This window comes from Gopherus flavomarginatus, chromosome 4 (assembly GCF_025201925.1).
Source record: "Gopherus flavomarginatus isolate rGopFla2 chromosome 4, rGopFla2.mat.asm, whole genome shotgun sequence".
NCBI lineage: Eukaryota > Metazoa > Chordata > Testudines > Testudinidae > Gopherus > Gopherus flavomarginatus.
The window spans coordinates 54,621,164-54,642,794 of NC_066620.1; the positions used below are offsets into that span (position 1 = coordinate 54,621,164).

General features: G+C 43.8%; 1 protein-coding gene and 1 non-coding gene across 9 annotated transcripts in view; one reads left to right on the plus strand and one right to left on the minus strand.

The window, feature by feature from the left end:
• Positions 1-21,631, plus strand: part of DISP1 (dispatched RND transporter family member 1) — a 181,513-nt gene that overhangs the window by 76,881 nt on the left and 83,001 nt on the right. The gene's annotated exons all lie outside the window — the stretch shown is intronic.
• On the minus strand, positions 16,498-16,660 carry LOC127050389 (U1 spliceosomal RNA). Its single transcript, XR_007774206.1, has one exon. It is a non-coding gene; the product is annotated as a U1 spliceosomal RNA (small nuclear RNA).

Here is a 21,631-nt window from a genome sequence, read left to right on the forward strand (position 1 = left end):
CATTAATCAGAAGGGGTATTTCTCTATGGTTCTCCAGGCGCTTGTGGATCACCGTGGGCTTTTCATTGACATTAACACAGGCTGGCCTGGAAAGGTGCATGATGCACGCATCTTTCGGAACAGTGGCCTGTTCAGGAAGCTGTAGACAGGAACTTTTTTCCCAGACCGGAAGATCACAGTAGGGGACGTCGAAATGCCCACTGTGATCCTTAGAGATCCCGCTTACCTGTTAATGCCTTGGCTCATGAAACAGTATACAGGGAAGCTTGACAGGAGCAAAGACTGGTTCAATTACAGGCTGAGCCGATGGAGTGTGCTTTTGGCCGTTTAAAAGGGCACTGGCGATCTCTGTATGGGAAGCTAGACTTGGGGGAAAGCAGCATCCCCATGGTTATATCCACGTGCTGTACCCTCCATAATATTTGTGAAGGGAAGGGTGAAAGATTCAGTCAGGCATGGACCTCTGAAGTTCAACGCTTACGGACTAAATTTGCACAGCCAGAGAGCAGGGCTACTAGAGAGGCCCAGCACAGGGTTGCAAGGATTAGGGATGCCTTGAGGGAGGAATTTGAGGCTGAAAACCAACAGTAATATTTGGTGCCTTGCACGGGAGTGAAGTGCAGTGGTTACAATGTTAGTAGGAATCTGTTTGTTTCCTAAGTTGATTTGCAGTGCCTGTTTCTTTCCTGGGCTAAGGTATCTTTGACTTTCTGCAATAATAAAGACTGTTTTCAAAGCCAGGAATTCATTTATTGAAAAGAAAATAACTTTCTTGACAGACACACATCATTTTGGGAACCTAAAAGGGCAGGGGGGTAGGGTGGGGAACTGCACAGTCAGAGGTTTGAATGTGTCCTGTTGGAGTTCTGTGCAATGACTGCTGCAATTCAGGATGCCTATACTGCACGGTGATGGGAGTTGAGTGCAGAGGGTAAGGGTCGTAGTTCTCAGTACTGGTTGGTGAACGTACAGGTGTTGGAGGCAGCTGGTGGTGGTAAGAACCTGGATGCTGGGTAAGGGGGTTTTGAGCTGACATTGGGGCACAAGGGAAGGAGCTTTGGGAAGGGGGAGGGAGGGCTGGCGCGGTAGTGCTCTGCCTGCATGGCTACGAGCGCCTGGATAGAGTCTGCTTGGCACGCCAGGATGCTTATCAGCTGCTTTTTGCTTTTCTTCCTGGCCGCTGCATTTTTCTGATGGATCCTGCTTGCCCTTTCCCTCCAGTCCTACACTTTTTGATTCTCTGTGACAGAGTGATCCATAACTGCTTGCAGCATGTCTTCTTTGCTTTTTCTCGGCTTCTTCCGGAGGTTTTGTAGTCTTTGAGCTGTCGATAACACGGGCAGCCGAGATCTCAAGGTTCTTTGTAAAAAGGCAAAAAATGCAACACTTAACAGAGGCAGCATTGTTTATATCAGACAGTTATTCCCACACCGTGAAGGAGTTTACAGTCTTCACAATAGCATAATTTTCCCATCCCAAAGAGAGCGCACCTAACCTATGGGAGCCCCGAAATAGTGAGTAAGGGGGACTGATTGCTTCAGGGCTGTACTGTCCTCGGGGTTTCTGTGCATTGGGGAAAGCAAACAGCTGCAAGGGGCATCTACACTGAACACTCTCCCAACATTTTTCACAAGACTTGATCCTGGAAGATGTCTCGCTGCTGCGGGTGACCTGGGAAGAGCGGGACGGTCTTCTACAGCAATGCGGATTCCGCCCTGTCCCCTATGCAGCTTGCCTGTGTGCAGCAATGGTCCCCCCACCCCTCGCAGCACAGTGGTGCGGACGCGTTAGCCTGACTGGGACAAGGACCACGGTGGCTCTCCCAATAAACTTGCGCAAGTGCATTGCCCACGCTCTGGCTGAAACTTTTGAAGAGATTACCGAGGCCAATTACCGCCATGTGATAGACCACATCAATGGACTATTCCACATCTAGGCATGCATGCATGCAGCCGTAACCCTCCCTCCTCTCCTGAAATATTTCCATCCTGAAAATAAAAGCCACTTATCAGGAACCCGCTCCTCTGTTTGTCCTCCACCAAGTAGTACTGCGACTGGCTATCTTCCTCCTGTCTTGAGAAGAACTCCTGACTGCGTGCCTCATGGAACTACAGGGTGTCTCCCTCCACCCCAGTACTCTTACTCTCCGTTTCCTCCTCTCCCCCGCTCTGAAGTGTCCATCGTGGTCGTCGGAGTGGTGGTGGAGTCACCCCCAAGTATCACATCCAGCTCTTTGTAGAAACAGCAGGTCGTGGGGGCAGCACCAGAGTGGCGGTTTCCCTCGCGTGCTTTGCAATAGGCATGCCGCAGCTCCTTCACTTTAACCCTGCACTGCAACGCATCCCGGTCATGGCCCCTTTCCAGCATAGTCCTTGATATCTGCCCATAGGTATCGTAATTCCTACGGCTGGAGCACAGCTGTGACTGCACAGCTTCCTCCCCCCAAACACTGATGAGGTCCAGCAACTTGCCATTGCTCCATGCTGGGGATCGTTTGGCACGTGGACGCATGGTCACCTGGAAAGATTCACTGATTGCACTCTACACCTGGCTAAGCAAACAGGAGGGGGATTTTTTAAATTCCCAGGGCATTTAAAGGGCGGGTCACCTGAGGCCAGGTCAGTAGAATTTGAACTGATGAGCAGAGTGGCTGAACAGGCATTCTGGGATACCTCTGAATACCTCTGGAGGGCAATAATAGCGCTTTTGGTGGCCACACTGGCAGAGCAGCGCTGCATCACCAGTGCTGCAGTCGTTATTCCCCAGGCCGAGGTGGAGTACAGCCAGCGATGTAGCCAGGGAGATACAGTACTGTATGTGCCTTGCAAGTGTGGATGGTGAGTGAGTTGCAGCGCTGTAAAGCCACTACCAGCGCTGCAACTCTCCAGTGTAGCGAAGGCCTCTGAAATCCAACCACCAGATAGTGGTCAAACCAGCAGATAAAGGGGAGTCCCATTGTAGTTCTGAACTGTGATGATTACAACTTTGACACCACCCACTATAAAGAACTCAAAGATCCCACACCACAGTTCACCCAGGAATTTAAGAATATCCTCCAATCCTTTCCCAAACAGCTCCAAGAGAGAGTCTACAACCTCATCTTCCATTAACCCACCCCAGAGATGTTCTATATGCTTCCCAAGATATACAAACAAGGGAACCCAGAGAGACCATTCATGTCTCTTCACGGAACTCTTACTGAAGGAATATCAGGACTCAGAAACCATCCTCAAATCACTCACTATACAAAGGACCACCTTCCTCCAGGGCACAACTGACCTTCAGAAAGACCCCCAACATTAATCACCTCCCTCAGAACACTATCCTTGCCACCATGGGTGTCATTTCCCTATACACTAACATTCCTCAAAATGATGGCATCAATGCCTGTCTCAAATATCTACAAGACAATGGACAATGCTCATAAATTCACCAGAAACGTATCACCAAACTCATCCATTTCATCCTCAACCATAGCAGTTTTACATTCAACAATAGTTTTGTCCAGACCATGAGAACAGACATGGGTACTGAGATGGCTCCTCGATATGCCAAGCTCTTCCTGGTCCACCTCAAGGAAGAATTTGTGGACAAATACACTACAAAAACCAATTATATACGTGAGATGCATGGATATTATTATTTTCCTCCTCTGGACAGACAACCTAAACTCCCTCATAATTTCCACTACAACTTCAACAACCACTACCCATCCATCAAACTCTCTCTAGAACTCTCCTGCACCAGCATCAACTTCCTGGACACCACAGTCAGTTTCAACAATGTGACCATATAGACAACTAGGTATGGGAAGCCCACGGATCACCACACCTACCCTCACAAATAGAGTAATTAGTCCAAACACACCAAGAAATCTGTTATCTACAACCAGGCACTCAGATACCATAGAATATGGTTCAAGGAGAAAGGCTGGGATACACACCTCACCACACTTAAAATCACCTTTACCAAACAAGGACACTCCACCAGGAAAGTAGATCACATCATAGAACAAGCCACTCAGATACCCCAAGAAAACCAGCTTCAATATTGGAGGAAAAACCCTCTGACCACACCCACTTAGCTGTAATCTACCACCCCACATTTTGAAAGATCTGACTAACATATTTTCAAGATGGTCACATTTGTAAAACAATGGACACCCGTTTGCCTCCTTTAAAAGTTAGTTTGTCACTGATAGTCATTTAAAGCAGAGATTCTCAAACTGAGGGGTGCGGAATGTATTCGGTGAAGGGCGTGAGATGCTTTAGGGGAGGAAAATGCACACACTTTACCCACCACAATGAATAACAAGCAAACTTGTAAAAAGCAACAGAGTCCTGTGACGCCTTTAACAGACATTTTGGAGCAAAGCCGATTCCTCCAGACATATCAGGTCCTCAGATGGCACTATGCATTTGACTCTAGCTGGCGCTGTGCATTATGGGTTTCTATTAAGCTTGCATAGTATTACGAAAAGGTGTTGCCATCTGTACATTAATCCGTTTGCTATGACACGGTATGCACATTTAATTGTAAGCATTGACCACAATCATAGTTCTTTTACTCTTATTTCAATGGATCATTGGCTCATTTGTGGAATTTGTGAAATTGCTCTGCTCCAGAAAACAGGTGCATCTATCACACTAGTAACAACAGTGTGATGCCACTAAGCATCTCTCACTTACTATATATTTAAATGGATCTGTTTTGAATCAATACCTTACTGTTTTTAATGTTTAGTGAGAGTTGCATGTTGATATTTTTTTTTATTGGTATATGTACTTCTGTGGCAGGAGGGAGGGTGTAAAGTACTACAGACATAAAGGGTGGTGCGATCACTAATTTAAGGCACAGCAAAATTCTCATTTTCTGTTTCTCCTTCTTATCAGTTTAGGCCATGTCTACGCTAGCAAGCTTACAGCGTCAAAGCTGTACCAATGTAAGATTGCTTGTGTAGCCCCTCTATGCTGATGGGAGAGAGCTCTCCCGTTGCCGTAATAAAACCACCTAAATGAGCAGAGGTAGCTTTGTCGGTGGGAGAGTGTATCTCCTACCAACACAGCGCTGTGCCCATGAGTGCTTATGCACAGCTAAATGTATGTTGCCCAGGGGTATGGTTTTTTCCACACCCCTGAGTGACATAAGTTTTGCTGACATAAGGGGTAGTGTAGCCATGATCTTAAATTGCTTTATGACTATTATAGCCTAAACATGGAGAACTTGACATATATCTCATAAACGAGCTGTATGGTGGCTGACATTTCAGTGTTGGTTCGAATACAAGTGCAGTGAAGCTCACTGTAATGATTAGAATGTGAAACTGGTGAATGGGATGGTGTTATGGTTATGTGGAATCAGCATGCATATGGAAATATTTTAGTGATTTGTTAGAACTGTCTCCTGATTCTAAACATTATGAAATGATAAATAGTGTTTATCCTGCCAGATTTACTGTATACTGAGCCTGCCTGTGAGGACGGATACAGGGATTTCTCCTCCCTTATTTTGAAAGACAATGCAAGAAACTGCTGTTTCTAGAAACCTGCCCACCACATGAAATACACCTTTTGAACTGCCAGTCTGACTCAGAAAGTGGCATGGTCCAAAGGCACTAGGGAAAGTAAGGAGGAATGGAAATAAGTGATCAGGGATAAGGGAAAGAAAAGCAGAAGGAAAGAGTGAGGGAGATAGTGCTATGTTTTGGAGGGTGGGGAGAGACGGCTGTTGGTAGACAAGCAGTGCTGTGTGAAATGGTTTTGGTACACAGAGCCACACCTATAAAACTTCTCTTCTGGTTTTGCTAAAAGTATGGCTTGTGACACTTGTATCATCGGCTGGCTGAAAAACAGAATTTAGCTACTACCTTCTTCCTTCCCCCATCTCTAGTTTTTTCCAAGTAAAAACTAAAGGCTGCACAATGCACACTGGAATGCACTCATGAGCCAGTAACACACTCTGTTGTGTGTTACTGATGGATTATAGCCTGTCTTATGAAGAGGGCTTTATATTCACTGATTTTTTTTTATATTCCTTTATCAATTACTGTACTTGTCTTAACAGATGTCTATAAAAATACAGGATATTTGGGGGCAGTGGATTGACTGACTTTTCCCACCAGTTTGAAACAACCATGGAAGAGATTCTAGTTGGATGGTGACTGTGGCATGAGAGGAAAGAAATACGGTGCAATGGAAATTGTAACCTCCGTGAGAGGGGAAACTCACTAATTGATTTGCTGGAAAGTGTCTCTTAGCAGTGATCCCTCTAATTTTTCCCACCCATGTGTGGAATGAATTTTGTTATGTGCACCAGTATGGAGGTGATGTGTGACACATCACCTTCATATTGGTGTTTATAACAAAATTCATATGGTGGGTGTAGGACTGAGGGGTTTGGAGTGTGGGAGGGAGCTCAGGGCTGGGGCAGAGGGTTGGGGTGCAGGGATATGAGGGCTCCAGCTGGGGGTGGGGTGGAGCCATGGATGAGGGGCTCAGGGATGGAGCATAGTTTTAGGGTGGAGGGGATGGCTTTGGCTGGGGATGTGGGGTTTGGGGGTGCTGGAGGGTGTTCCAGGGCTACGGTGGGGAGAGAGGACTCACCCCAGTTCTCTCCGCAGGAGCACCTGGGCTGGGAGGAGAGGCAGAAGAGGGGCACCACAGGGTACTGAAAGGGGTACAGTAGTCTGGAAAGTTTGAGAGCCACTGGTCTACACCTACCACAGAAAGAAACTATGAGGTTTTGAGGTCAGGCCTTTTTCTGCTACTCATGGCAGAATGCACTTTTAGCTGCAGTATTAATTTGGTGATTAAGCCTAAGAACAAAAATCATCCATTATCCAAAAGGATTAACATCAGGGGGCCTGTCATTACCAGGTATCTACATCAAAGGCATCATGGTTGCGCTCCTTGTTAGTATGAAGTGAAGAGGCCAAGTCTGAACTAGGTTTATTTTCTGTCGCTGTTCTGGTCAGGAAAGGCATGCTGGCAAGTCACTGAAGTAGAGAGGAAGGTTGGTACTACTGTTACCCATACTGTACCTGTTTATGTTGACAAAAGGAAAATGCATGTTTCCAGGCAGGACTATCTGCATCTGTCATCACTAATAAACTAAAAATATTTTTAAAAAGTATTTAAGTGCTTGTGTACAGATGAAGGAAGACAGAGGGAGAATATCTACTGAAATTGTAGGCTTGGCAATGAAGTGGGTGAAAAATATTGTTCAAATTAAGTTTTATATAACTTTACAGTGCCCCTTTTTTTAAGTTCCGTTTCTACTGTGACCAATAATTCAGTGCCTGTAAATCCTCTCCTCTAGTTGGATTTTTTCGGTTTGTGGATTGATAGAGGAAAATGACTCTGCTTTTAATGATATGCATGTATTTAAACTCAAAGTGACAGTTTCTCTTTTGTATGTTGTGACTGTCATGCACAGTAAAAGGCTACAATTAATTTATCTAGAAAAATGCAAAACACTTCATTGATGCTCTCTGAGTCTTGTATATCTTTTCATTTCATCATGCTCTATTTGGGGTTATGCTAAATCTTGCATTAAAATGTGCTTTCATCACTGGGCAGTCTCATATTAAAGTGATTTTGAGTGAGATGACTGGAATGCTGAAACTGAGGTCCATTAATGTGGTGTTTACCTCTAATTTTAAAGTTTAAAAATCATTTGTCATTAGTTAAATTTACAGTGGCAGTTTTAGGTTTAGAGGAAGCTCTAGTGACCGCCTGTAAGAAGTAATTCAATGAACCTGTCACTAATAATTTCATTCTGCAGCTGATAATACTGAGTTTAATCCAGAAATTGAGACATTCCCTTGGGGAAGAATTTTTCCTAGTTGAAATATATGGGGGTATGTGTAGTAAATTTAACTGGAGTTACCTGCTCTTGTATTTTGAGAAGATATAGGGACTTTCTCTAAGCCCTGTACAAACCTCAACAATATACAGGGTAAATCAGTTTTTCTTGAAATATTCTTCCATCAGAACTCTAATAAGATGACATGTTTAAAAAACAACATTAAAGAACAAATCGTGTCAAACCAATCTGATAGTGTTCTCTGATAGGATAACGAGTCTTGTGGATAAGGGAGAAGCGGTGGATGTGGTATACCTAGACTTTAGTAAGTCATTTGATACGGTCTCGCATGATATCCTTATCGATAAACTAGGCAAATACAATTTAGATGGGGCTACTATAAGGTGGGTGCATAACTGACTGGATAACCGTACTCAGAGAGTAGTTATTAATGGCTCCCAATCCTGCTGGAAAGGTATAACAAGTTCCGCAGGGGTCTGTTTTGGGACCGGCTCTGTTCAATATCTTCATCAACGACTTAGATGTTGGCATAGAAAGTACGCTTATTAAGTTTGCAGACGATACCAAACTGGGAGGGATTGCAACTGCTTTGGAGGACAGGGTCAAAATTCAAAATGATCTGGACAAATTGGAGAAATGGTCTGAGGTAAACCGGATGAAGTTCAATAAAGACAAATGCAAAGTGCTCCACTTAGGAAGGAACAATCATTTTCACACATACAGAATGGGAAGAGACTGTCTAGGAAGGAGTATGGCAGAAAGATCTAGGGGTCATAGTGGACCACAAGCTAAATATGAGTCAACAGTGTGATACTGTTGCAAAAAAGGCAAACGTGATTCTGGGATACATTAACAGGTGTGTTGTAAACAAGACATGAGAAGTCCTTCTTCCGCTCTACTCTGCGCTGGTTAGGCCTCAACTGGAATATTGTGTCCAGTTCTGGGTACCGCATTTCAAGAAAGATGTGGAGAAATTGGAGAGGGTCCAGAGAAGAGCAACAAGAATGATTAAAGGTCTTGAGAACATGACCTATGAAGGAAGGCTGAAAGAATTGGGTTTATTTAGTTTGGAAAAGAGAAGACTGAGAGGGGACATGATAGCAGTTTTCAGGTATGTAAAAGTGTGTCATCAGGAGGAGGGAGAAAACTTGTTCACTTTAGCCTCTAATGATAGAACAAGAAGCAATGGGCTTAAACTGCAGCAAGGGAGATTTAGGTTGGACATTAGGAAAAAGTTCCTAACTGTCAGGGTAGTTAAACACTGGAATAAATTGCCCAGGGAGGTTGTGGAATCTCCATGGAGATATTTAAGAGTAGGTTATATAAATGTGTATCAGGGATGGACTAGACAGTATTTGGTCCTGCCATGAGGGCAGGGGACTGGACTTGATGACCTCTCGAGGTCCCTTCCAGTCCTAGAGTCTATGAATCTATAAATAGTCAGCAGTACAACTTTTTTTGACTGTCATTTGTTCCTCTTATTCTGGTGGTTTGCAAGCTAACTCATGACACTCTGTAGTCTTAAAACAGGCTCTTTAATGAGAAGCCCAGCCATTTTATTTATGATCGTGTATTCTTCTGAAAGTATGGACATTTACTTTCTGACCATTGTTCACAGAAACCGAAAAACTTACTAATGTTATGAAGGCTACTGTATACATGATAAAGATAATTAGGCTCTCTGGTTGAACAGTTACAAATGTCTATGCTGAAAGAAGAGTACAGTAATTTGGGTAAAAATGAAAAATAGAAATTTAGATTCAGTTCTGGAAATGGAAGTCCTTTAGTTATTCATAGTGAGTGTGTCCTCAACAGAAGAAGTGCAGGCATCCCACCAATGTCTTAATTCTGACCTGCAGAGACCAATTCTAGTGATAGGAGGGTTGCTCAGTTCAGCAGAATGCAACTTATGGTGAATCCGGGGAGGAGTACAAGCAAAGACTAGGAACTAGACAGACTAACTTGTAGTAATCTACCAATTTTGGCCAACTTGGGTCAGCTTCGAATTAGTGGAGGTGAAAAACTTTGAATTTAATCACTGATGTTCTGAGTCATCCAGCCCCATACCAGTTTAAAACTTTGAAGAAATCTGTCAGTCTTTCTAAATAACCATAAACTAAATAAAGCTCATCATCACAGTATGCTTTTTATAATTCAAAACTTTTTGGGGGGGTTTATAAAGAAATGTTGTGACTAGAAACATACAATAACTCAGGGGTTCTCAAACTGGGGGTCGGGACCTCCCAGAGGGTCGCGAGGTCATTATATGGGGGGTCATGAGCTGTCAACCTCCACCCGAAACCCCGCTTGCCTCCAGCATTTGTAATGGTGTTAAATATATTAAACAGTGTTTTGAATTTATTAGGGGGTCACACTCAGAGGGTTGCAATCTGAAAGGGGTTGCCAGTAAAAAAAATTTGATACTCACTGCAATAACCCTTTTGTTTACTGTAAGAAAAATACGAACGGGTAAAGGACTGAGACTGAGCAAAATGTCTACCCAAGAAAATTAATCATGAAATGTTCCTTTTGACTGGAATGTTTTGAACTTAAAATTTGAAGAACACTGTGTAATACATTTTTTTTTAAATATTGTAGGGATTTTGGGGGGGGCGTGGGGGGGTGAAATAACACACAGAGACCCAGCTCTTGTAATCTGAATAGAAATTTACTGTGTGTACATTAGTTAACAGAACTAAGGAGTATGTAATTTTCCAGCATGCAGAAGTTCCCGATACTGTAAATCTATGAATGGGCTTCTTAGTAAATTGTATAAAATCCAGAGTTGTGGCTCCTTTTACTAGTCAAGTGACTTTTGTACCAAATAAATATTTGAGAATTGTATTGCTGCTGGAAAGGGTCAATATTACTGTGGTGACAGGTACAGTGTAGTAATATCTGGCTGAAGCATGTTGAATACTGTAGACTACACATGACTGTTCTATTAAGTAAGATTTAATATAAAAAAAGTTTTCAAGTTTTAATATTAGAACACTGCTTTTTATTCAACAGCTTGCTGCTACTTAGCTTTATTAAGGGTATGTCTACATTACAAATGCTAGAGTGACACAGCTGCAGTACTGTAGTGTAGATACTTGCTATAGTGACAGAAGACTTTTTCCCTTGCTGTAGTAAATATATCCTCTCCAGAAGCAGTAGTTAGGTCCGCTGAAGAATTCTTACTCGTGAGGGCATTCTGCACCAAAAAAATTAAATTCCATGCCAAAAAATTAAAAATTCTGCATACAATATTTTAAAATTCTGCAAATTTTATTCATCAAATAAATGTGGAGGCTCCAGCATGGCATTGGGGAGCACAGGCCACTAGCTGCACAGAGGTGGGAGATCATTGTGCAGCTCCACTCCGGGACATGGACTCAACGGTGAGGCTGCACCCAACCCTGACACAGCGTAAGGATCGGGCCAGGCCCAGAAACATCCCAGGGCCCTGCACCTCTGTGTGGGCAGACAGGGTCAGCAAGGCAGGATCCAAGTGTGGAGGGGCTTAATGTGGGGGGAACCAGCTGTGGGTTGAGAAGGTTCTATGTGGGGCAATCTGGGTGTGGGCAGCTCAGTGGGGGATCCAGGTGTGGGGGGATCTGGATGCACAGGGGCTTGTTGGGGGGTTCTGAGTGCAACAGTAATGGGAGACTGCAGGGGAGTCAAGGAGAAGGTGGTTGGGGCTCAGCGCAGGGGGTGTCTGGATGTGGGATGATAGAGCTTGGCAGGGGGATCTGGGTGTGAGGTGCTTAGTGGGGGGTCCAGATGCTGGGGGAGTGGGGCTCGGTGGGGTGGGGATCCAGGAGCAGCTAGTTGGGGCTTGGTACGGTGAGAATCCAGGTGCGGGTGGTTTGTTGCGCTGGTCCAGGTGCAGGGGCAGTGGGACTCATCGGGGGAGTTCGGAGTGTGGGGGAGTGAGGCTTGGCGGGACGGTCTGGATGCATGGGGTTGGATAGATGGAGGAGCAGCTCCCTGTACTGGGATCCCTCCCCCTGCAGCTGAGGAGCAATGGGTGCAGGAAGCAGGGGCGGAGTACGGGGAGGAGTTTGCAGAGCTTCCTGTAGCCAGGAGAGAAATCTAGGGGTGGGTCTGACCTGACCCCAGATGCTGTGCAGGAGAAGAGGAAGTCCCATCCTCCTCAGCCAAGCTGTGACTACTAGCTGAGCCCAGCACAGGGTAGGAGCCACCAGCTGGGTCTTCACCAGTCCCGCCTCCTGCCCCACAGTGATTTACCTCTCTGCCGGCTGCTCTGGGCACCCAAAACATACTGCTGGAGAGGGTTGCATGACTGCTCTTGTGGCTTCCCTTTGCTTCCCTGTCAGGAAGTCATTTTTCTGTGGGGAAGTAAAGAAATTTGTGGGGAACATAAATTCTGCGCACGCGCAGTGGCACAGAATCCCTCCAGGAGTAAATTCTTCTGTTGACCTAGCACTGTCTACAGGAGGGCGTAAGTCAGCTTAACTACAATATTACAGCAGCACAGCTGCAACTGCACTAGTGTAGTACTATAGTGTGGACACTTATCGTAGTGACAGAAGGGGTTCTTCTGTCACTGTAGTAAATCCACATTTCTGAGAGGCAGTAGCTCTGCTGACAGAAGAATTCTTTTGTCAACCCCTAGCACTGTCTATAGTGGGGTTAGATCGACTTAACTGTCTCTCTCATGGGGAGACATTTCACATCCCTGAGCAACACAACCTGTTCGACCTACATTTGAGGTGTAGACCAGGCCTAAGATTACTAATGCCCAAATTCTGAAGGCAGTACATAGCCCAACTAAGTGGGCTGAAGGGGGAGTTGTTAAGAGAAGAACAGGTTTTTTTTTCTTCAGGCTGTGGAACTGCTCTGCAGCTGCTGCTGTCTTAGGGCATGGCTACACTTACAAACGTAGAGCACTTTGAGTTAAACTAGCCTTTGTAGAGCGCAGTAGGGAAAGCGCTGCAGTCTGTCCACACTGACAGATGCAAGCACACTGGCATGGCCACATTTGCGGCACTTGCAGCGGCCACAGAGAGCAGTTCATTGTGGTAGCTATCCCAGCACGCAAGTGGCTGCAATGTGTTTTTCAAATGGGGGGAGGAGTGTGACAGGGAGTGTGTTGTGTGTATGTGGGGGGGAGAGAGTGGGTTTTTGGGGGGCTGAGAGCATGCATTCAGATAAATCAAGAACCAGGCGTTTCACCCAAGGCACAGCAAGCGTTATGCTTCTCCCCGAGGTGAATTACTAGGAGTGCTCTAGCCACGGAGTCAGAGTGCTCTAAGTGCCTTGCCGTTGTGGATGGGTTGTGAGTTAGGGCACCTGGAGCTGCTTTAACGCACTCTTGCAAGTGTAGCCAAGCCCTTAGGGCTACAATAATCTCTGAAGCTGCTGTGTACTTCTCACCTAATGTTTTGTCCAGGGTGAGAATGGTATTTTGTCACTGAATCTGTACTGGGTGGATCCACTGGTCCATGCCCAAGCTCCCTTCTGTGCTGGAGTACAATGATCCCCCACAGGGCTGTGCTCTCTGATGTGCAGGGTGCTATAAACCCCTGTTCAGCCTTCCTAAATCCTCTCTTCTTACACAGGAGAACTGCAACTGTTTTGGTGCTTTCAGGGTTCCCAAGGCCTGCCGGGGGGGGGGGGGGGGGAGGGGCGGAGGGGAGGGAGGGAGGGAGTGCAGGAAGAGGAGGATATTTAAAGAAAGTTTTCTCTTAAGTACAGTTCTTTTTCTATAGTTAAACTGTTTGAGGTTTAGATCCCTTTCAGATGGTTTAATTCCTGTTTGGGAAGTATTAAGAGAATTGAGTTGTTACATCTTATCTATTTAAAAAGAAATTTCTCCAGTGGTAAATGGAAATGTAATATTAAATTAACTGTCACCTAAAAATAGATATAGCTCATACAGATAAGTATAGCTCGAAACAGGTAGCCTTGTTTGTCTACCTAGTAATTGTACAAGCAGAGATTTGTTTTTAACTGAAAAATTATAGCCAAAATAGTCAGAGTTCAGCCTGACTCTGAACTTTTTTTCTTAGCCAGATGTCCCATTAAACATACCAAGTCCTTGGCAAGCCTTAAAATGTGGACAAGTGGCCATTCTGGAAAGACCTAACTTTCTGGATAATATGTGGAGTGTGTTGAACTGGTCCCAAGAAAAAAGTGTGTATGATTTTTAAAATAATTTGGTGGGAGTTTAAAGTGTTTGGCTATATTGCAATACAACTTCCTGCAGCACCGGTGTTTTTTCCTAGGACTTTTGAGACTCCTATCAGAGTAATGACTAGTCATGCATAGTTCAGGAGATCCAACAAGGATATAACCCAAAGTGGTTTTGCTTCAGGTAATTGATGAGCACGGCTGCTTTGCTGAAAACATTGGACCCAGTTTTTTAAGGCATGACTTCTGAATATGTGTAAGAATCGTGATCGAAAAAGGATAGATGTGGCATTTGAAAAATTATGCAGACAAATAGAGAAGCTGCTTTACATTTTAAGAGCCAGATATGAGGCATATATTTAATAGTTTAGGTTTGTTTGTTATAAGGTTTGAGACCTACAATAGTAAAAGTAAAAACATGTTTGTCTCAGATTTGTTTTAGAGAACTGTCTTTGAAAGGAAGAAGTCCCCATTGAATATGAAATAATTTTGTTTTGATTTTTAAAAGAGGTGGCTTTGGTGTAATCTGAACAATGTAAAGTCCCAGAGAAATCTGACATCTCCTTCTAAAGGTTCTAAATGTTAGTGGTCTGAAAGGTCTGGTTCTTGATTTATCTGAATGCATGAGAAATTCCCAGGCTCCCATATGTTTGCTAAGAGACAACTAGAAAAGATTGACTCTGCATTGCAAGAGTTATGTTTGGGCAACCCTCTCTCAAAGACAAGCAGGCTAGTGAATAAACATTAAATTTGTGCTCAAATAACATTTTTCTGTTGCTTTGTCTGCTTGGGCCTTCATTAGTGTGTCAGCAAAGCTAAAATCAAATAAAACCTTCTGTATGAGCTGTAGCAGTGTCCATTTACTCAAACCACTTGGAGCTTTTTTGTGAAGAAGAAAAGTCGTCTGGTGCTTATTTCATTTCCCTAATCAAGAAAGGTGTGGATAAACTGTTGCTGCTGAACAAAATGTGGGGTGGGGGAGCAGCTCGTGCATTCTTTGAAGTTTTGGACATTGCTTTTTGGAAATTCCTTGAAAAAACAAGTGATTAGAGTGCTTGGCATAGCAGGTTTTTTTTGACTAAGCAGTAACCTCCCAGGTTGAAGTCTGAACTCTTCATTCAGTAGAAGAAATGTTTGAGAGCTACAAAGTTGCCTAATTTTCTCTTAATTGAACACTTCCAACGTTTTGCCTTCATCCATGAAGGAGAATAACAAAAAAGAATAATTCTGAACTCCACAGGGTATGTATTATCTGCATTATTAATATTTTTGTGGTCATAGTAAATTCTGATTCTAGTTTAGTGCTTTTGATGCTTAAAGACTACAAATGTTCTGTACCTTTTAAAAATCAGTATGCTTAATACCTGAATTAATACAACAGGGTAGGCATTTTTATTATCTGAAATAGGAATGTGAATTTGGACAAAAAATTCCTGTGGTTACATTAACTTGGTATAGTGGCAGTTGCATTTTTTTTTGTACTACTGTTGTTGCCTAAATTTTTCCAAATGCTAGGAGAGAGCACACTTTCGTGTTGTTTGCATGATTAATTGCACTAGTCAGAAATATACGTGATATTTGCTGTAAAATCCTAAGTGCAAGCAGTTTTACTATAGCATCAAGATAATGCTATTAAGTGGTTAGAATATTAATATTGTACAAAGAATGGCTTATTACATATCACTATGCGTCATTTGTTTTTTGGGGTATATAGATAAAGCACTCCTTTATAGCTTTCCCTCCATGGTAATTTATAAAACACCCTAGTTTGATATTCTGTGCGTGCATATTTAAGTAAGATTCTTATAAGTTCCAGTTCATAGTGGAAAACGTACATTTGTGGTATGTAAGGGTGTGTAAATATGTTTTTACAGCTGCACTTTAATGTAACTTGTTCTCTGTTTACAGAATCATGCAATGCATTTTGGTTAATTACGGAACTATTAAACTTTTCTTTGAAAAATTAGGTACCATTACTAGCAGGTAGCCAATGAAACCAATCAATTTTCGTCTTCAAATAGGCTTTGCTTTGAACAAGAGGTGCTCATATCATCACTTGAAAATTACATAAGATATTAACACCTTGTGTCTTAACCTACATGCTTTGCCTTATTTATGAAGGCATTATTGCATAGTCCACATTATTTGTACAAGAATATATTCAGTCTGAATTTGCTGCTTGTGATACTTTCTGCTTAATAAATTACTTGGATTTTTGTTTTTATTTTAAAAGTTTAGCTACTGGCTCCCAAGCCCATGTATGGGGGTGAGGAGGAAAGTGTTAGTTTGTTAGTGGTGCATAATTCTGTGGGAGGTAGCACTCTGTAGTTTTTGTGGTGCAATGTAGGGCTACTTCCAATTAATGTCAATATTAATGCAAGGACATTGTCAGTAAAACGTTTATCTCCATTTGATCTACATCGAAGTTAACTGATACTGTAGTTTTTCTAATCATCTATAAGTAGGCAGTGCGTAACAAATTGAGCAGTAGGATACAATACCTATCTGTTTATTTTTGTGTCTTTGACCAAGTGCCAGGGGAAAGTGCAAATGCAATCCCCCACTACCACAAATTATGCAGTCGAGTTTCCCGCATTTGGGGAAATCGCAGGGGTCAGCACACCTGCAGTGGAATGGATGAGCCTCAGCCTGGGAGAACCACTTTCATGATCGTGGTATCTCCCTTGCCAATACCTATGTAGTAAGATGCCACTATAGGCACAGCTGGGATGTATGGTACAGCCAAGTTCTTCTCAAATACTCAAGTCCGAGAATCCCTGCTGGAGAGAATGGCTTGTTACTATTTTATATAAAGACTAGGAAAACATGATTGTCATACTTGGAATGGCTTAAAATATTTAATAAATAAGTAACCACTATTTCTACACTACTGTATTTGTTTGCAGAACCTAAGGGCTTGCCTACACTTGCGAGTTAGAGTGCATTAAAGCAGCCCCGAGCGCCCTAACTCACTACCCGTCCACACTGACAAAGCATGTAGAGCACTCTGACTCCAGGCTAGAGCACTCCTGGTACTCCACCTCAGCGAGAAGATTAACACTTGGTGTGCGTTGGCTGGAACACCCAAGCATCAGTGTGAACGAGGTGTTGCGTTACTGCACTCTGATCAGCCTCCGGAAACTTCCCATAATCCCCTTAAGTGGCTACTCTTGTCATTGTTTTGGAATCACGGCAGGCATGCCGATACACCCTTTGAAAGCTCAGTTTCTGACAGCTGGCATGGTTATCTGCTCCGAGACAAAGCAACTATTACTGTGGAATGCTGTATGTGAGAGAGAGCTAGAGGCAGGGTGGGGAGAGGGAAAAGGGGTTTGCTGCTGTCTGAACTTACAAGACAGCATGCTGACATGCGATCAGCCCCCCAAAAACCCACTCTCTCTCCCCCTGCATACACACAACACACTCCCTGTCACGCTCCACCCCATTCCCCTCATTTGAAAAGCACGTTGCAGCCACTTGCATGCTGGGATACTTACCACAATGAACTGCTCTCTATGGTCGTTGCAAGAGCTGCTAATGTGGCCACGCCAGTGCACTTGCAGCTGTCAAAGTGGGACAGATTGCAGCACTTTCCCTACTGCGCTCTATGAAGGCTGGTTTAACTCAAAGCGCTCTACATGTGCAAGTGTAGCCATGCCCATAGTGATTTGAGTGTCTACTCCAGTCAGCATTGGAACCGCATTGTACTGGGCACTGCATAGACGAGTAACACCGTCTTGCCCTAAGAAGTTCAACTCTTATTTTGTTACAACACTCTTTGAACTAGACACCTTCAGTCTGCACTACTTAGCCTTCAGTATCACTTAAGATGATGCAACTTCAAATATTTCCTTTTCACTGGGTTTAAACAAACAAATCATCAAAGGTGTCTAGTTCTGTTTAATAGTCTTAGTGTTTGGTGGATTTCCTGCTTCCAAAATGTCCTAGATTAAGAGCCTGAAAGCATCTGTTTATCCATTGACGAAGTTACAGCATGGGCGGTATCGACCCTTAACGTTTTCCCTTCCTACTCCACTCTCTACAATGCATTTCTGCCTGGAGCTGGAAGGACTGCTTCTTGGGCCTTAAGTGGTAGGGCATTCTCTACACTCCATTCATTCTTCTCAAACTCAATTTCTTTAGGGTGCCTGTTGTGGAAAATTTTGTGATAAAGGCCTATTGAGTGGGAACTGGATTGGGACAACCAATTTACATCGTATCTACTGAGGATCTATCAGATAGCAGTAATTTTTGGCCATCACTAAACTGAGGAGATTTCAGACTGGCAGCCTAAAGCTGAAAGGCTCAGTACTTAATTTCTAGGTATATGATGATTCCCTATGTTGGGAGTGATTTGCATATGTATCTAGCGGTCTTGTTAGACCTGTGTTTGTGTAAACTTTGCTGAAGAGAGAGGATATTTAGATGAATGCCAGTATAAAGCAGCAACCGTTTTAAATATCTTGGATCCTTTCCATCCATTCCCTTCTCTCCTACCATACCTCTTAGCTCTTTCCCCTAATCCACAAATATGACAAAAACACACATTTATTTACATAGAAGTACATATGTACATTCTTCAGTACCTTTGTAGTTTTGTTTTCCTTCTCCCATTCCAATCCCTTAGGAGAAGGCAGCTTGAGTTGCTCAGTTTGTGCTTTTATTTTTTTTATATAAAGGGAAAACATAAGTGGCTACTGCGCCATCAGTGTTTCCTCTAATATACAAGAAAATAGTTTTCACAATTTGTATTTAATTAAATTTTCCCCCAGCTTCTAAAAGTCTAGATAGTACAAAGGTACATGCTTTACTTGTATTTATTCTTACCCCCTTGCCATGGGATGATACAGTCTTCATCAGGCTTTGAATAGTCCTTTTGTACAGCTGCCACATAAGTGGTAGCTTAAATGATGAGAGATTGTTGGGTAAGCACACCTTCCTTAGTGAGACATGAACTAAAGGAATCCTTGCCCTCTGGATTGTTGCATCCCTGAGATGAGGAAAATTAAATTCACATAAAACACAGTAAATATTAAGCAGTTGAAGCAAGTCAAAACTTTATCTATAGTTTAACTTCTAAGGCTTACATACTGAAAACATGTAACTATTCACCTGAGTAAAACTACATGTGTATATGTGTTTGCAGGATTGGTGACTAAAGGACCTACCATTCCCACCACTTCAGCCTTTTCTTTCAGTCCCGTCCATGTATTGTGGCCTCGTCTAATCACATCCTGGATAAAGCACCAAACCACTCCACTTCATGTTTTAGTATGTTGTTTGCTTATTTATGCAGTTTAACACCATGCTGTGCTAAAAGTTTCAGTCTACTACATAGTATATGCAATGGATAAAGCCTAACTGGAGCCTGAATCCACCAAAACCTTGGACTTTCCTGCCTAAGACCAGGAGTGAAATCCTGATCCCATTGAAGTTCATGGCAAAACCCACCCATTAATTTCAGTGGGGCTAGGATTTCATCTCAGGTGATTGTACAGGAGTAGAGTGTCCTTAGCAGCAGCCTTTGTGGCTCCTTTGAAACCATGTTTGTGACTGCAATGACTTGTGACTTTTGAAATAAAGGGCTTGGATCTGATTAATCTATCTATTTTATACCATAAACAATTGAAATGAAAAGATACGTAAGATGGTTTACCTGCTTCTTGTCATATCTAATGTCCCGGGTACTATTACCCTCTTCTGTTTTATTTTTTTCAGAGAGCCTCAGTTTCTACTCTGTTCTTGACCCAAAGGAATTGGATAAGCAGCCAAGAGTACTTAGTGGCATATAACATGTCAGTGAAAATGAACAATCCATCATTCCCCACCCAACAGAAATGGAATGCCTTTGCTTTTTGAATCTGGCACCTTTTCCATTTAACAGATAACTAATATACATGGATCTTGATTGGAGTCATAGCCTAAGTTGTCTCTAAACTCACGGTTGCCCCGGACCTGCCACGGGAGAGGCGCCCCTCCCCCAGCCCATCCCTGCCGCGGGAGAGGTGCCCTGGAGCTGCCATGGCAGTGAGAGCGCCTCTCCCCCCCCAGCCCAGGTGCTGCTACGGGGAGAGAGAGCTGGGGGGAGTTCTCTCTCCCTGCCGTAGACCCAGGGCAGCCTGTACCCCAAAGCCCTCATCCCTAGCCCCATCGCAGAGTCCGCATCCCTAGCTGGAGCTCTCACCACCCCCACCTTAACCTCAACCCTCTGCCCCAGCCTGGAGCCGCCTCCCGTACCCTGAACCCCTAACTTCTGGCCCCAGCCTGGAACTCGCACTCCCAGCCGGAGCCCTTACCCCTGGCTCCAGCCCTGAGCCCCTCATCCCTGGCCCCACCCCAAAGCCCACACCCCCAGCCAGAGCCCTCACCCCCTGCTCCAGCCCTGAGCCCCGTCCCACACTCCAAACCCCTCGGCCCCACCCCTGCCACATTAATTTTGTTACGTGCACCAATATGGAAGTGATGATATGATATGCACTTCCATATTGGTGCATGTAACAAAATTTATTCCGTACATGGGAAAAACTTAGAGGGAACACTGTTCACAGCCAAATTTTGCGTTTTCTTTTGTCCCGTCCCTTTTCTTGTAAATAAGGTTAGCTTCATTGCTGACTCTGTATTTTATATTGGCATCAAAATTGCAATAAGCATATTCTACCCAAGAAAAATACCATGAGTAAACTCTAGCAGAGAGATAGGAATTATTTAAAACAAAAAAGTAAAGACGTTTAAAATACTTGCATAGTATTGTCTGTCTCATATGGAACAAGTCTATCTTGGCCATTTTAACCTCTGATTAACTTTTTTCCTCTTTTCTCTATAAATCTCTTCTCTCTAATCCACCGCTCTTATTTCTCCCCAGTCCTTCAGCCTCTTGTAACATCCTGACAGCATTCCTGCAGTGTCCTGTAAAGCCCTTTAGCCCCCACCTTCCCCCAAAGAAGAGCTCTGTGTAAGCTCAAAAGCTTGTCTCTCTCACCAACAGAAGTTGGTCCAGTAAAAAAATATTATGTCACACACCCTGTCTCCTTCCCACAGAATTTCCAAAGCACCTGAACTCCTCTCTGGCTGCAGAGTAAACCTGAAGGGCTATAGAAGTGTGCAGAGCTCCCACAAAGACCCTTAGCTTTCCTCTTAGCATCTAGTACAAGCAAAGTCCTTCAGCTCCCTTTTTGTGAATAGCTTTCTTCCTTCAGAAGACATTGCCGTGTCAAAGGGTATCTGTAATGCTTCTCCCATAGGTGTACTAGGCATAGAGAAGGGTGAGGAGGCAGCCAGCGAAGAAGGTGTAGGCAGGAGCTGCTGCCATGTTGGAAAGGTATCAGTCACATGGTCTGGTCAATGCCTCACCTGTGACCAGTATCCTGGAAGTGACCCTGTCATTGAGTTTACTACTCACTGCTGTGACGCCTCCATGTGGCTGGGGATTAGCTTTTGACCAGTCTGATGCCCCTTCCTTTAGTTCCTCACACTATGTCTCTCCTTCTCTCTATTTGGACTCGACTGATCCCTCTCCGTAACTCAGGGTGCTCCCCCTATGTCTGGTTTCACTAGGTCATTATAGTTTTTCCATTCTGAGGTATCAAAGTCCCTCAAAACTATCTGTCTCAGGAAGTCTTTCTTTCTATTGACCAGATTGTACCCTTCCCCAGTGGCTGGTACGGGAACC